This window comes from Pristis pectinata, chromosome 25, assembly GCF_009764475.1.
Source record: "Pristis pectinata isolate sPriPec2 chromosome 25, sPriPec2.1.pri, whole genome shotgun sequence".
Lineage (NCBI taxonomy): Eukaryota > Metazoa > Chordata > Chondrichthyes > Rhinopristiformes > Pristidae > Pristis > Pristis pectinata.
The window spans coordinates 20,349,553-20,363,301 of NC_067429.1; the positions used below are offsets into that span (position 1 = coordinate 20,349,553).

General features: G+C 38.6%; 1 protein-coding gene across 1 annotated transcript in view; it reads right to left on the reverse strand.

Annotated features, from left to right (window-relative positions):
• LOC127583052 (acid-sensing ion channel 2-like) overlaps positions 1-13,749 on the reverse strand; it is an 868,039-nt gene that overhangs the window by 424,459 nt on the left and 429,831 nt on the right. The window lies entirely within an intron of this gene.

Genomic DNA, 13,749 nt, shown 5'->3' on the forward strand with positions numbered 1-13,749 from the left:
TGCTGCCTGACCTGCTGAGTTCCTCCAGCACTTTTTGTGTATTGCTCCAGATTCCAGCATCTGCAGAACTTTTTGTGTCTTCATAGATAGATGGGAAATTACTCTTAAATGGAGAATAGGATCTTTTTGTTGCATCCTTCAGAGTTGATGCATTTTCTAAACATTAGTTTGAAACAATGTGATTCCTCTCGTGGCATCTCTACTTGAAAACTAAAGTCCTTTTGTGCGATGAAGTTTTCTCAACAAAAACAAGAAGATTCAAATCATTTGATAAGGTAAAATTCATTGCAGGCAATGAATGAAACAATTTATTTAACTAAGCTGGTCAAGAATTTATTGTAAAAATTAATTTAATCAATACTTGTAAAAAATTAACTGGTTTGTGGGGTTTGTAGTTCTGCGTGCAATTAAGTTGAAGTTATCTGTTTTATAATTTTACCACCAATTCAGATTCAAAACACAGTGTTGTTCTTTCTTAAAATCCAGAAGATTTTGCTTCTAATCATAAAAATCTGAAATGTTAAACCTACTCTGACACGAAGTAAACTGAGACCACAATAGCCTACTCAAAATGATCTACCACTTTATAGTCCTAAGGAGAAAACATTGAAAAGCCATGTTTTGTACATTTGTATCTACCCAAACGTCTGATTTCAGTCTTTAGAGACCACCTCTGAAACAGTTGCCCTGAAGTCAAATGTGATTTTCAGTATGGTTGATGGCACTCAATCAAGCTATGGTTCATGACATTCTATTGTATGGGAAATTCTCAGAGGTGCTGGTTGTTTCTGAGATTAGTTAGGCTGGTTTTAATGTCAGTAATTCATTCGCTGTTAGTAAGCATTGACATCTAGTGCATGCTGAGGGGCTTTAATGGCTGATTTAATAGTAATGCACTCTTAACATGAAGCCTGTTAAACATTCATAATAGCATTTTGAAGCAATGCCCACTGACTGCTCAGGTTAGCTTCCAATTGTTTCTTTACCCTTTTTCTTCTGAGAAACCTTAAAGTTATTGATCATAATCTACCTGATGGATTGTATTAATAAAAAGACTCTGACAAAGGAAATAATAAAAAGGGAAAATCTCTGCTTCTGTGCTCCCAGCATGACAACTTGGCCACCACGAGCGCATAATCGAAAAATTCTACAGGGATAGTCTTTAACTGCCATCCACATGACCAAGCATCCAGAGGCATGTCTGTATGATTTATTGATGAGAGTTAGCTACAAACAAAGCTTAGATATTAGCTTCACAAGTAGAAAATTAATCCTTTATCCTCCATAAGCTTAAACCAGTTAAAAAAACCTGAAATACCTGAAATTATTGATGCTTTTCAGACCTAAAATATCTTAAAGATTCACCATTGATAAAGAGAGTTCAAAGGTCTGAAAGTTTTTGACTGAAATGTTGACTGCTAGCTATAAGTGAGCTGGTAAAGGAACTCATGCTGATTTTTTGATTCATTAGCTGAACATCTGCAGCAGGTGCAGAATAATTCCATGGGCAACAACAATTTGCATTTATATGACCTTCAATATAAAGAGATATAAATTTGACGCTGAATCACAAAAGGAGGTATTAGAACAAATGACAAAGGTGTTGTTAAAAGAGAACATTTGGTAGGAGAGAGGGTGGGGGTGTGGAGAGATTTAGGAAGGCAATTCCAGAATAAGGGATAGGCAACTGTGAGTACTGAAAAATCAGGAATGTGCAAATGTTTAGGTTCGGAAGGGCTTAAAGACAATTGAATGTCATAGCGATGGAGATAGTTACACCGTAGGGAGCATCATGACTGTGCAAAGATTAAAAATAATCGTGAGAATTTAAAACAATGAATTTACTTTGCAATGTGCTGGGTGGTCTGTATGTATCTCATTCAAAGATCCGTCCTAAGACTGTAACTTGAACATTTACGTCAAAAGTTCTATTTGCAGAGAAACACCAGAGACTAAATGTTAAATCCTCATTCTCCCAAACCATTATCAATGCAATGCTTTTAATATTTAATAAAAACATCTTTTGTGTGTTCAATGAGTTATGGATTTCACCCCTGGATACAGGGAGCAACAGATTTCATTAAAAATCATAGAAACAAAGTTCCGTTGATTGATTAAAATTTTATATTCTTATACAAACAACAGCTTTTATTTATATCAAACCTTTAATGTAGTAAGCATCCCCAGGTGCTTCCCTGATGCATTACTCTTTTCCCTGGAAACAGTCCGAACTTGAAAGATGCACTTTAACCAAAATGAAAAAACAAACAAAAAAAACTGATACAGGATTTAAAGGGAGAAATGATATATATGAAACCAAATATTGTTCAAAATTCAGTACAAAACCCATTACTTTAGTCTTATTAAAACCTACAAATTAAACTGGCTAGAAAAAAAAGTTACTCTATCAAGCCTTTGCACACTGCATTAATCAGAGCTTCACCTGACTAAACACTTCCACTCTTCCATGTTCCCCAAGTACATTCTCCCTGCATAGCCATGCAATCTTTTGATAGATGCAAAATGTGCAAAAACAGGGCCAGTATGAGAAGAAAATACTGTGGAAAATCTTCTCTAGCACACTCAAGCAATGAAGGCTGGAGGTCACATCGAAGAGCATAACAATATATAAAGACAGAAGAATAATAAATAACAAGAGAGGCAGCTACAAAAGTCCCATACACATGATTGTGAAATAATAATATTGTTCAGTCACAAATTTGAAATTGACCTTTAGTATTACTGTAGAAATATATTTTCACACTCATGCAATCCAAGAGAAGTATTAGTTACTCTTTCACGGAATATCCAAATAATAACAGCCCACTCACAGTCCTGTGAGATAACAAACATCAGCTATGTTATGCAGAATAAATTGCTCATTCACACCACTGAGGAGCAATGTTCTTCTCCTTCTACGTTCCCTCAAGATTGAACATAATTTGTTTCCATTCTAATTCTGTGGATTCTGAGGTGATTGATGAGGCCAATGTAGGAACCACAAACTCATCTACAGACAGGCAAGAAACTCCTGGTAGGGTGGGCAGGTGGGTTGCCTGAGGTGGTGTGCATCTTTTGCCATTTATCCAGGATTTCTGACAGCTCCCAATGCCTGGCCTCAACGTACTCAATACCTTCCCAAATGCTCCTTCTCTATTTGGAGTAGTCATTGGGTAGTGATTCCCAGGAACTAATGGGGCCTTGTATATTTTTTCAAGGAGGCTTTGAGCACATTTTTTAATCTTTTTCTCTATCCATCTGGTAATCTCTTCCCGTGACAGAGCTCAGAACGGAGTATCTACTTCAGGAGTCTGGGATCAGGGACATGAGTTAATGAAGCAGACTAAGTATAACAAGGACCACAATGTTGGGGCATTGGCCTGGAGAAGGACACTGACACTGGTTTACTTATCCTTCCCGTGAATGTAGAGGACTTTGTACAGACAACATTGAGGTATCTTTTCTGGTTCCCATAAGTAGTCCAGGTCCCAGGAGCAGATAGAGGGATAGGGATCACTCTTGCTGGTAGACCATGAGTTTTGTGCCAGGGTCTGACATCTTGATCTTTAGACAACTTTTCCTCAGTTAACCAAAGGTTATGCTGGTGCACTGAAGGTGATGCCTGCATGTCCACATTTCCCAGGGTTGCCACGAACCTTTGTTGTTGGAGGGCAGTATTGTACACAAAGTGCAGATTTGTACTGGACCATCGTCCTGCATGTGTCGAGTGCAAGGCCCATCCTCTCATATGCTTCAGTTAATGAGCTAACTATGGCTTGGAGCTTGGCCTCGGAGAATGCCCAAACACAAGAATTATCTGCATGTTGCAGCTCAAATACTGAGATTGGGTTGACCTTGGTTCTGGAGAGTAGCTGCTGCAGGGTGAACTATTCCCCAGTAGCTGTAAAGATTAGCTCCACTCCCACGGTAAGTTTGTTAGAGGTAAGATGCAGCATTGTGGTGAGAAAGATTGCAAAAAATAATGTCAATACCACTCACCACGAAAGAACATTATCGGCCCATTTTCACTCTTATAGATTAACATTTCTGTCAAAATTTATTGACTCCAGCTGACAGCACATCTATCTAGGATTTGCGGTTTATGGATATCTGGACTAACAACCTCTGAATAGCAATCTACATCCAAGTCCTATCTTATTAATCTCCATGTCCATGTCCAAACTCACTCATCTCAGACTGACAATTTTTGGACATTGAGATGTACAGCTTAACCTCTTGACTGTTTGACCATTAATAGTATAGACTGTCAGCCTGGAATATTAAACTCACAAACATGGATTCTCACTCTTACAGTTGTTTACCGTTATCTTGGGAGCAATGCAATTTGATAACCATGGTTATAATACCCATGTAAAATTGTTGCAGGATGGGGGAGAGAGTCATGGATAGCCAGACCACTGCTCTAATATATACAAGCTCCATTACTTCTGGCCCAGGAATGTTTCAGTTGATTGGGAAGTGACCATTAGAATTTGTATGAGAACACCTCTTACTCCAAATGTGAGCCCATTAGGAACTTCATACTGCTTTATTTGAAACTGCATATTTCAGTTGAAAAAAAAACAGGAGCAATCAAAAAGCACAAAGGCAACATTAAATACTTGGCTTTTCTCTATTGATTCAAACAGACAGCAATAAAGAAAATTATATAACTACAAACAATTTAGAAGGATTAACAGAATAAACAGCTTATGTTAATATTTCAATGCAGACAAGACACCACATTCAAGTTTTGTATAAAATCCTTTCCACATTTTGCACTTCAATAGAATATGATTTATGTTTTTTTGAAACCATTATTTCAGACCAAAAGTCTTTTACCTTCCATAAAACAAACATGTCGAGCCATGATAATTACAACCTTTAATGTGGATATGTACAATTATATCAGGAACTGGTTTAATAAAGATGATACTCATTATTGCAGATTCAGATTATTGCAGTTTGTTAACTTCTGGCCAATATCAAGAAGATACCTTTGAAGGAAATTGTGCTTTTTTATGAGACTGACTTTTACTTATTTTATTTCAAAAGCAGAAACCACAGTCCAGGCAACCTCTGCATTACTGCCAATCAAGTAACGGAAATTTGCACATACAGAATTCACAAATCACTACCCAAAGATTTGAGATATGGAATAAAATTCTCTCACCTGGAATTTGTGTTCCAAAAAGTTGACAAATCAACTATATATTTTTTTCAACATGCGTTTCTTGACGCATGTGCAGATGACATGGCTTTGCATTATGGAAAATCACGATATGGACCGCTTTCCAGGAAAGCAACATTCCCGTAACACAGGGGTTGCCTATATACTGTAATAAAAACTGAAATTGCAAGAAATACTTTTCATCTTGGAGCAAGAAACTGAAAATCATTCAGGATTGGGAGAAGTTTCAGATTAAGGTGTTGGGTGTGGTGCAGGAGGGCATCAGTTATGACCAGTGGAAAGAATGAAAGGAAATGTCTGTGATATGCTAGAGACTGGCAAAGATTAACTGAACCAGTGGTGGTGATGGTGGTGCAGGCTGAAGAAGGGTGGCTAAAATGGGTGGATAATGAGAACACGCAGGATTTGGTAGTGGGCTTAACACAGTGATTCCCTCTGTCCTTCAGTGCTATACATCAAATACAAACTTCAGAATAACATTCAATATCGCTTAACCTGCTCTTTACGATTTATCTGATCTTGTCTCCTGCACTTCAACAGTTTGCCAGAATACAAGGCACGACCCTTTCCCTGGGACATCCAGTTAAAAGTAAAATACTTTTGTAATGAGATACCATCATATGGATAATGACTAAAATGTTAAAATTCCATTTCTTTGCTTATTGCCAAGCCTTCAGTTCCCCCAAAGCTCTAGAATTCTCTCATTTCACTTCAATAACACTCCACATTTTTCCTCCTTATTATTCCTAAAGTTCTCTCTTCAAACAAGGTTGTAGACACCTGTCCTGATATCTTCTAGTGTGGCTCAGTCTCAAATTTCCCTGATAATATAGCAACATTGGAGTAAAAGTTTAACCCTCAAGGCTATTTAGAGATTTGGAGAGACTATGGCTGACCTGTGATCTGCTCATATGCTTGTTTTGGCGCCATATCCTTCAATAAAATTGTTTTATAACATTCTATAAATCACAAATGTAATAACAGACCTGGCATCAGAAGCTATCCTCTAAAGGACAGAACTCGGTTAGCTTTACTGATTGTTTTCTGCATGCACCAATGACATTTTAACAACCTGTATGTGTGAACTCATAAATTCTTTGGATCTCAACTGTTTCTAGCTTTCATCATTTCAGAAGTGGTCACGTTCTATCATCTTCCAGTTCAAAGTGGGTGTCCTGACATTTGCCTACATTGTAATCCATTTGCCACAGTTTGGCCTATTTAATCCAGAGGTTCCCAACCTTCATTGCTGTGCCTATATTCAGAGAGGTTATTTACCCTGTCCTCTCCTATTCTCGCTTTTGATTATAAAGACTGAATACATCTATTTGTTTTTGTAATTGTACCCACTCTTTTAACTTAACAATACCTTCCCCATTTGTAAACACTAATGTAGTCTTTTTTAAAAATTTGTAATATTATGCTTCCATCCGCACTACTTATAACGTTGCCTATTTTTGTGTTAGTGTCAAGCTTGAATATGTCTTTTTCTATCCTATTATCTAATTGTTAATAATTACAGTGAGTAGTTGCGACCTTGGCACAGGTCTTAGTCACATGCTGCCAACTACAGTTATCCCAACTCCACCTGTGAATTTTGTAAAGCGTGCTCCACCTTCGTGTTAAAACAGTATTGTGTTTCACTTGATAATGCTGGTGGTGAAAAATCACATAAATTTCAATTACAAGGTTCACAGGACAGTGCTTTCGGGTCTTCCCATGTAACACTGCACAGAGACATTGTTGGCTTGAGCACAGTTTTTATGATTGTTTGTGCTTTTCTCAGCATTTTGTATAGCAGATGCAATCTTTGCTGATAATTCTTTAGGGTTAAGAGTGATACAATGAATTGATACTACAATGAATGGAAGGGGTAGGGAAGTGCTCCCAGGGGTTAGGTGGACCTGGTTACTGCTGAAGCAAAGTGTCTGGATGAATCACGTCTTTTGTGTGCAGGATTCTCCAGGCAATGAAATTACCAGGAGATCTATGCGAGGACATGAGTTAAGTCTTTGAATATCTGCACTCTGGGAATGTCTACAACACCAACAACTGCTGGAGCCAATTCTGCTGGCTCCTGTGGGCTGAAGGAAAAGCAGATGAGGTGTCTCCATCTTGAGCTTAGAGTTTGGATGGCCTCCCTGCTGCAGCACTGAGCAGCAAACTGTGAGAAGTTGCAGAAATAAACAGCAGCCACTTGGAATGTCCTTGAGGCTAGGAAGCTGAGATTGGCCATGATCCTGATCTCCACAGGTTTATTTTAAGTCTAGGAGATTAGAGATCACAGGAAGTACAGAGAATGTAGTTTGATTGTTGGCCCTTTAAACAGCATGGTTTCAGGGGAAGCAAGGTTAGGAAAACCTGATTGTTCTGTGAATAAATAAGAACTGGTGTCTTTCAGACTAGTGAGGTTGAAAATCTCACCGCAAATGAATTCTGTGTGGAGCATTGCTATTGATGCCATTTGGGGGAGTTCTAAGCTGGAAAAGTGCCAGAGGAAGTGAAAATCATGCCAAGAAAAGACATGAGTCTCCCAGTGGGCACAAGATACCCAGAAATGTACACAAAATTGCTCTACTCCAGGTTTACCAGGTTTTCAACAGCACAGCACTTTTTATAAGAGCTATGTGAAAAACCTTCGATAATGTTCCTTCAATTCCACAAACCATCTTGAGTAAACAGTCTCTTAAAAAGGCTTTACTGTATGCATTCTAGATGTCCATTTTAATCATAGACATTCTCCATTAGTCAAGTCTTCTATGTAACCAAACTAAGCTTTCACTTGACTAATTCGATGGTGTCTACTTAACTAAAGTTTACAGAGGGTGAAGATGAACTGGGATTATCAGTCTCTTTTTGAAACAGAATTTGCAGTGTTTGATTTTAATCTTTGAAATTGGAGCATCAGCTAAGCAATTATAAGATTGTATTACTGAAAATTTCAGTCCATTATTTGCCATCACATGGTATTTCAGAGATTCATTAAGTGTATTGCAATGATTTTTCACACTTTATACTGTTTTCCCTTGCTCAGTCTGACTCAGCAAGTACAGTATTATCTCGAACCAGCATTAAATCATGTCTCTAATAGTTGCAAAATTCATGCTGTCAGTTTCCACCTCAGATGATGTAATCTCACCTGTCAGCATTACCATTCTTAGCAGAATACCTACAGACATCAGCGCACAAACAAAACCACCAGGTTGGAGGGCAACATTCGTAACAAATGACTTGCAGAGGTTTGTTGACAGCTTTGAATGTATTTCAGTATTCAGAAATCACAGGATAGAGTGGCTTCCATTTGAAACCAGGAAACCTAGTCTTAGCTTAAAAGCAAGATAACTAGAAATCATCACAACCGTTTTACACAGAAAATTCCATAATGCTTTGTGAAAAGGACAACTACGATGAGTTTTTGCACCTGTGGAACTCAAGTGTGGTTTTATATGCATTAATGTCAAATAATGTATCAAGAACAGGAGTTGGACATAAAGGCTGATTATTGTCCTTAGCTTGTTAGATATGTCAGTGGCCTTCTTGTGAGGTTGCATTTGAGGTCAGAGAGAGTCAAAGACCTGGAAACAGTAAAACAGTAGAATAAACATTTTATCTGACAGTAACTAAAGTGCAGCATGGATGATTAAAAATACAGGTAAGCAGTGGGAAGAGTATATCACAGTAATTGAAATGAAGCAAACCTACAATCAGAATTAACCATTGTAATAGTAGCTTTCAAAATCAAATAATGATGTCATTAATACATAGAATTAAAAATCTAGAAGAGAGACTCCAAACTTAGAAACATGTATTTCCCCCTATAGCAATGTAGGCTTTAAATTAGTTTAATCAACTGTTTCCTTTTGCTCCACCTCTTGCTCGTCAACTCACTGTGAACTAAAGTTGCACACTCTGTGTTCTTCTCCTGCATACCTCTTACTTCCTTCTAAATGGCAAAGGCTTTTATATGGTTTATCACCTCTCAATCACATCACAGAAACAGGCTCCTCAGCACCGACTGTCAAGTGCTCATTCCAACCATCAAGCACATATCTTCTAAGATGTTACAGCACAGAAATAATATAACATTGCACAATGTTGGCATGAACCACATGACACAATTTTGTGTGTAAGTACTTTTTGAAACTTGACCCAGGTCTACTAAGTTCTCCTTGAGATCCCAGGTCTTCCATTGCACAAATGGCTGGAGACAATCAGACCAATCTGATAGCGCCCATTGCCTCACAACACAAGCCTGAATGCTATGTTCATGAAATTCATGCATACTGTATATGCATGGCCTGCAAAAAGTACAAACCACTTATGTAGAAACAAGCCTTCATGATGCATGAGAACTGTTTTAACTTAAGGGGGACCTGCACAGAATGGAGAGTCCAAATTGCTGCCAAACCACTTTAAGAAAAATACACTTGTGATACCTAAGCCTCCATCCCAACACACATGGACACCTGGTTGCAACAATCACCCTCCCACACACATGTACACACACATGCATGTACATATGCATGCACACACACCAAACCAGATGAGGCTGACTCTAACCCCAACCTGATCATGTCCAAGAGCCAAAAGGGCCAAGTCAAGGTCCTGGTCACTCCTCAACTAGAGCCTCTCCCCTCCACGTCTCTGCAACTCTCACCAACCCTACCCCACTGTGACCCACGATTTACTGGTTCCCTCCATATACTTCACAATGGTAATTCACCTGGACGAAAGGCCTTTCAGTGGGCCAATGGTGTAAAAGGTAGCACATTACCTTGTGTCTAATGCACTACAGAATTCTACAGCTGTGGGCCCCTGAAAAAACACATTGTTGTCCCACTACGCACTGCCCATTTTACACAGTTCTGAGTTCCAAAACATTTCTGGTGCAGCCTGGCTCCAAGTGTGAACACACTGATTGTACCATGGTGCACAACTGTGGCATCCCAAATGCACAGGATAGGCTGGATGTAATAGATAATATACTGCATAAAATTCAGTTGTTCTCTAGAATTCGATTTTTGGGTGGTTAAACCAATACCAAATATACCTCTGTGGTGTAAGGGTTAAAAGCATGTCTGCAAGCAAAATGGAGTTGTCAGCTACAAGTGTCCAGGCTGTATTAGCAGGCTGATTTAGAAGTCAAGTAAATCATGAGGCCCTGAGTCCTGTCGCCCATGAAGCTGTGGCAGCTGCAAGGACATTATGGGGGCTTCACAGTCTGTAGTTAGGATGACATAGTAGTATGATAAGATAAACTTGTTTTCCTGAAGGAGTCACCAGGACTAGCTTAGCCATTCCGTGGGACAAATAATTCTATCTTTGGTTAGGGGGGCTAGCTGGTTTGACACGTACCTTACAGTTGTTTGTAAGATTAGGGCAGAAATGCAGGTTTTTAAGTATACAAATATGACATGCTTGCGAGCTCATAGAACTTCTCCTTGGACCAGCATCACAAACAGTGCCAGGAACTCCAAGTACTCTAAGCCAGCGATCATTCACCTCTGTGGAGTCCCTGACAAGCTGTGAGACTCATTGCTTTATTAATATTCTTAGTGACTTATTATGTTATGAATTGCTTTATTAATCCTTTCTGTACTTTATTATATTTTAATAAGTTTAGTATTTTGCAGTCTTATACTGTTGAAGTGTTCTTTCTCCATCATTGATCCGAATCCTTGAAATCTGCTTAGTTACGTACTTTTACAATTGCTGACTCCAGAATAGATCCAGAAATTATTGGACAGCTTGTGTTTATCAATGTGAGTTTTCTCATTCAGAGTAATAACTGCACCAGTATCACAATTTATTAAGTGTCCTTATGAACTGGCAAATAGACCCTTTTCATTGTTCATTGATCAGTCATATCTCAAAGGAGGACAGGTCACTTGATGAATTTCAATAACATTAAGAATACCAGTCCAGTTAGCATTAATCAAACATATGCTTTTAAGGTTTTGTTAGAATATACAATTGAGTCATGTTATTTGGCAATATTGGACTTCCAGCTTTCACTTTACTATTCTTGTCAATTGGTGTGAATTAAGAAACTAACCCACAACCGTATGAATATGCTTTGTGAAACAAATGCCAATCTTTCTTTTCTAAGATTGATAAAGTAATTTGTCCAATTCTGATCAATTCAAACTGAGTTTCTGCAGTAAAAAAATGACTGAAGTGCATACTTAAGCCAAATATATAGGTAAAAGTGTATTCAATAAATATACATATTGCCCAATAATTGAATACACATATATCCACAACGCAGTAGAGAATTGGAATTGGAATTGGAATTAGTTTATTCTTGTCACTAAGGTACTGTGAAAAACTTGTCGTGCATACTGTTCATATAGATCAATTCATTACACAGTGCATTGAGGTAGTACAAGGTAAAACAATATAGAATGCAGAATAAAGTGTTACAGAGAAAGTGCAGTGCAGGTAGACAATAAGGTGCAAGGTCATAACAAGGTAGAGTGTGAGGTCAAGAGTCCATCTTATCGTACTAGGGAACCATTCAATAGTCTTATTACAGTGGGACAGAAGTTGTCCTTGAACCTGGTGGTATGTGTTTTAGGCTTTCGTATATTCTGCCTGATGGGAGAGGGGAGAAGAGAGAATGTCCTGGATGGGTGGGGTCTTTGATTATGCTGGCTGCTTTACCGAGGCAGCGAGAAGTATAGGCAGAATCCATGGAGGAAAGGCTGGTGTCCATGATGTGCTGAGCTGTGTCCACAACTCTCTTCAGTTTCTTGCAGTCCCAGGCAGAGCAGTTGCCATACCAAGCTGTGATGCATCCAGATAGGATGCTTTCTATGGTGCATTGATAAAAGTCAGTGAGTATCAAAGGGGACATGCCAAATTTCTTTAGCCTCCTGAGGAAGTAGAGGTGCTGGTGTGCTTTCTTGACTGTAGTGTCTACGTGGTTGGACCAGGACAAGCTATTGAGATTGAAACAATAAAGTTTCACAACAATTTCTAAAGAATCTCAAATTTGCATTCCAAAGAAGGATGTTTAGCTCACCATATTTGTTGGGAATAGGGTAGTTACATAGGGGGAAAAAAACTCGGCCATTTGTAACTCCAGTGAAAGTCTTAACATATCATTCCTGGTTACTGCAATTTTAGCTGAGGTCCTTTATGTTAGGGGAATGAGGTACAACTCGGTCATGGGACACTCATTATTATAAGTTAGAGTCATCAAGACCCTGATGCCATTTTAACAGGTTACTCACCAAAGGGCCTCAAAAGCTAGCAGTGGAGCCATTTTAAAAATATCCAGAGCAGGGCCAAGACTAAGAAAGCCTGTGCCTTTACCACATTAGCTCCCCAGCTGCCCCTCCCCACCAGCCTTCCACCTGTGACACAACAACAGCTCCGATCCCTCTCCTTCCTCTTCCACTATCAGTAGGCAACCTCCAGAAAGTGTAGTTAAAATAATCTGGGCTGGGAGCCATTGATATCTTCCGCCTGTCTGAAAACTGGTTGAGTTACAATCTTGCATCCCTTCACCAAGGCATACAAATACAGATGTCACAAATGGGCAGTCAGAACCAGTAACACAAATGAGAAAATTCATCAGAAAATATTCAAGAGGAAAATAAAGAAAACATTTTCAGATTATGTGATGAATGCAGGGGATTTGGGAATTATGGTTAAGATTCGCATAACCAACCAGAAAACTTACCTGTGGGAGATACTGATGTATTAATGCATTAAAGTATTATTATTTTAAACAATTCTTGAATATTTTTGGCACAGAACTATCATTCAAATGCTGAACAGAATGCCTAATCTATGAATATTTCTAATTTGCAATGCCAATCATTTTGCAAGCTATTTCTCTGGTCTCAGGTGGAATAATATTTAATTAAAACTGAACTATTACTGGGACACATTAAAGATTCAGAGAAGGCTTTGAAGTAAAGCCATGACCTCTCTGTTCATGTCCCTAAATATTTAATTGTTCAACATTATTGTATTTGTCCTTAGGAACCACTGAATTCTTTAATTCGAATACTCAAGGCATACTGTCACAAAAGATTCCCATCAAGGATCAGTTATGTGATTCTCATTGCTGGCATCATTTAACAAAAATAGTCATTCTCCCATCAACCATCTCTTAACGAACCCTGGAAGCTGACATCTTATCCTTCCAGACTGAACAATGCTGGGGGCAGATTTATGAACAGCATCAGTAGTTTCCAAATGCAGATAAAACTCTATGGCCCAGAAAGTCAAATCACTATTAGACAAACATGAAATAATATTGAATATCTTGGTCCAATATCAAAGCATCAGTGATGAATGACATAAAACAGGGCTACTGTTAATTTTTAAGCACCCCTCAAGAAAGTTGTTAATCTGCCAGGTCCGGACCATCCAAGACAGGCAGCAGAGCTGGTGGGGTGGGTACTGAGGTGCCAACAGGGGCAATACAATTGATAGGAAGACAACACATATCAGGAAAGTTGTGTATGTGTGGATTGAGAATTATACTGTTATAGCTATATTAGGTGGAAAATCAGGGGTCAGGCAAATGGGAGGAAGTCCAGAGA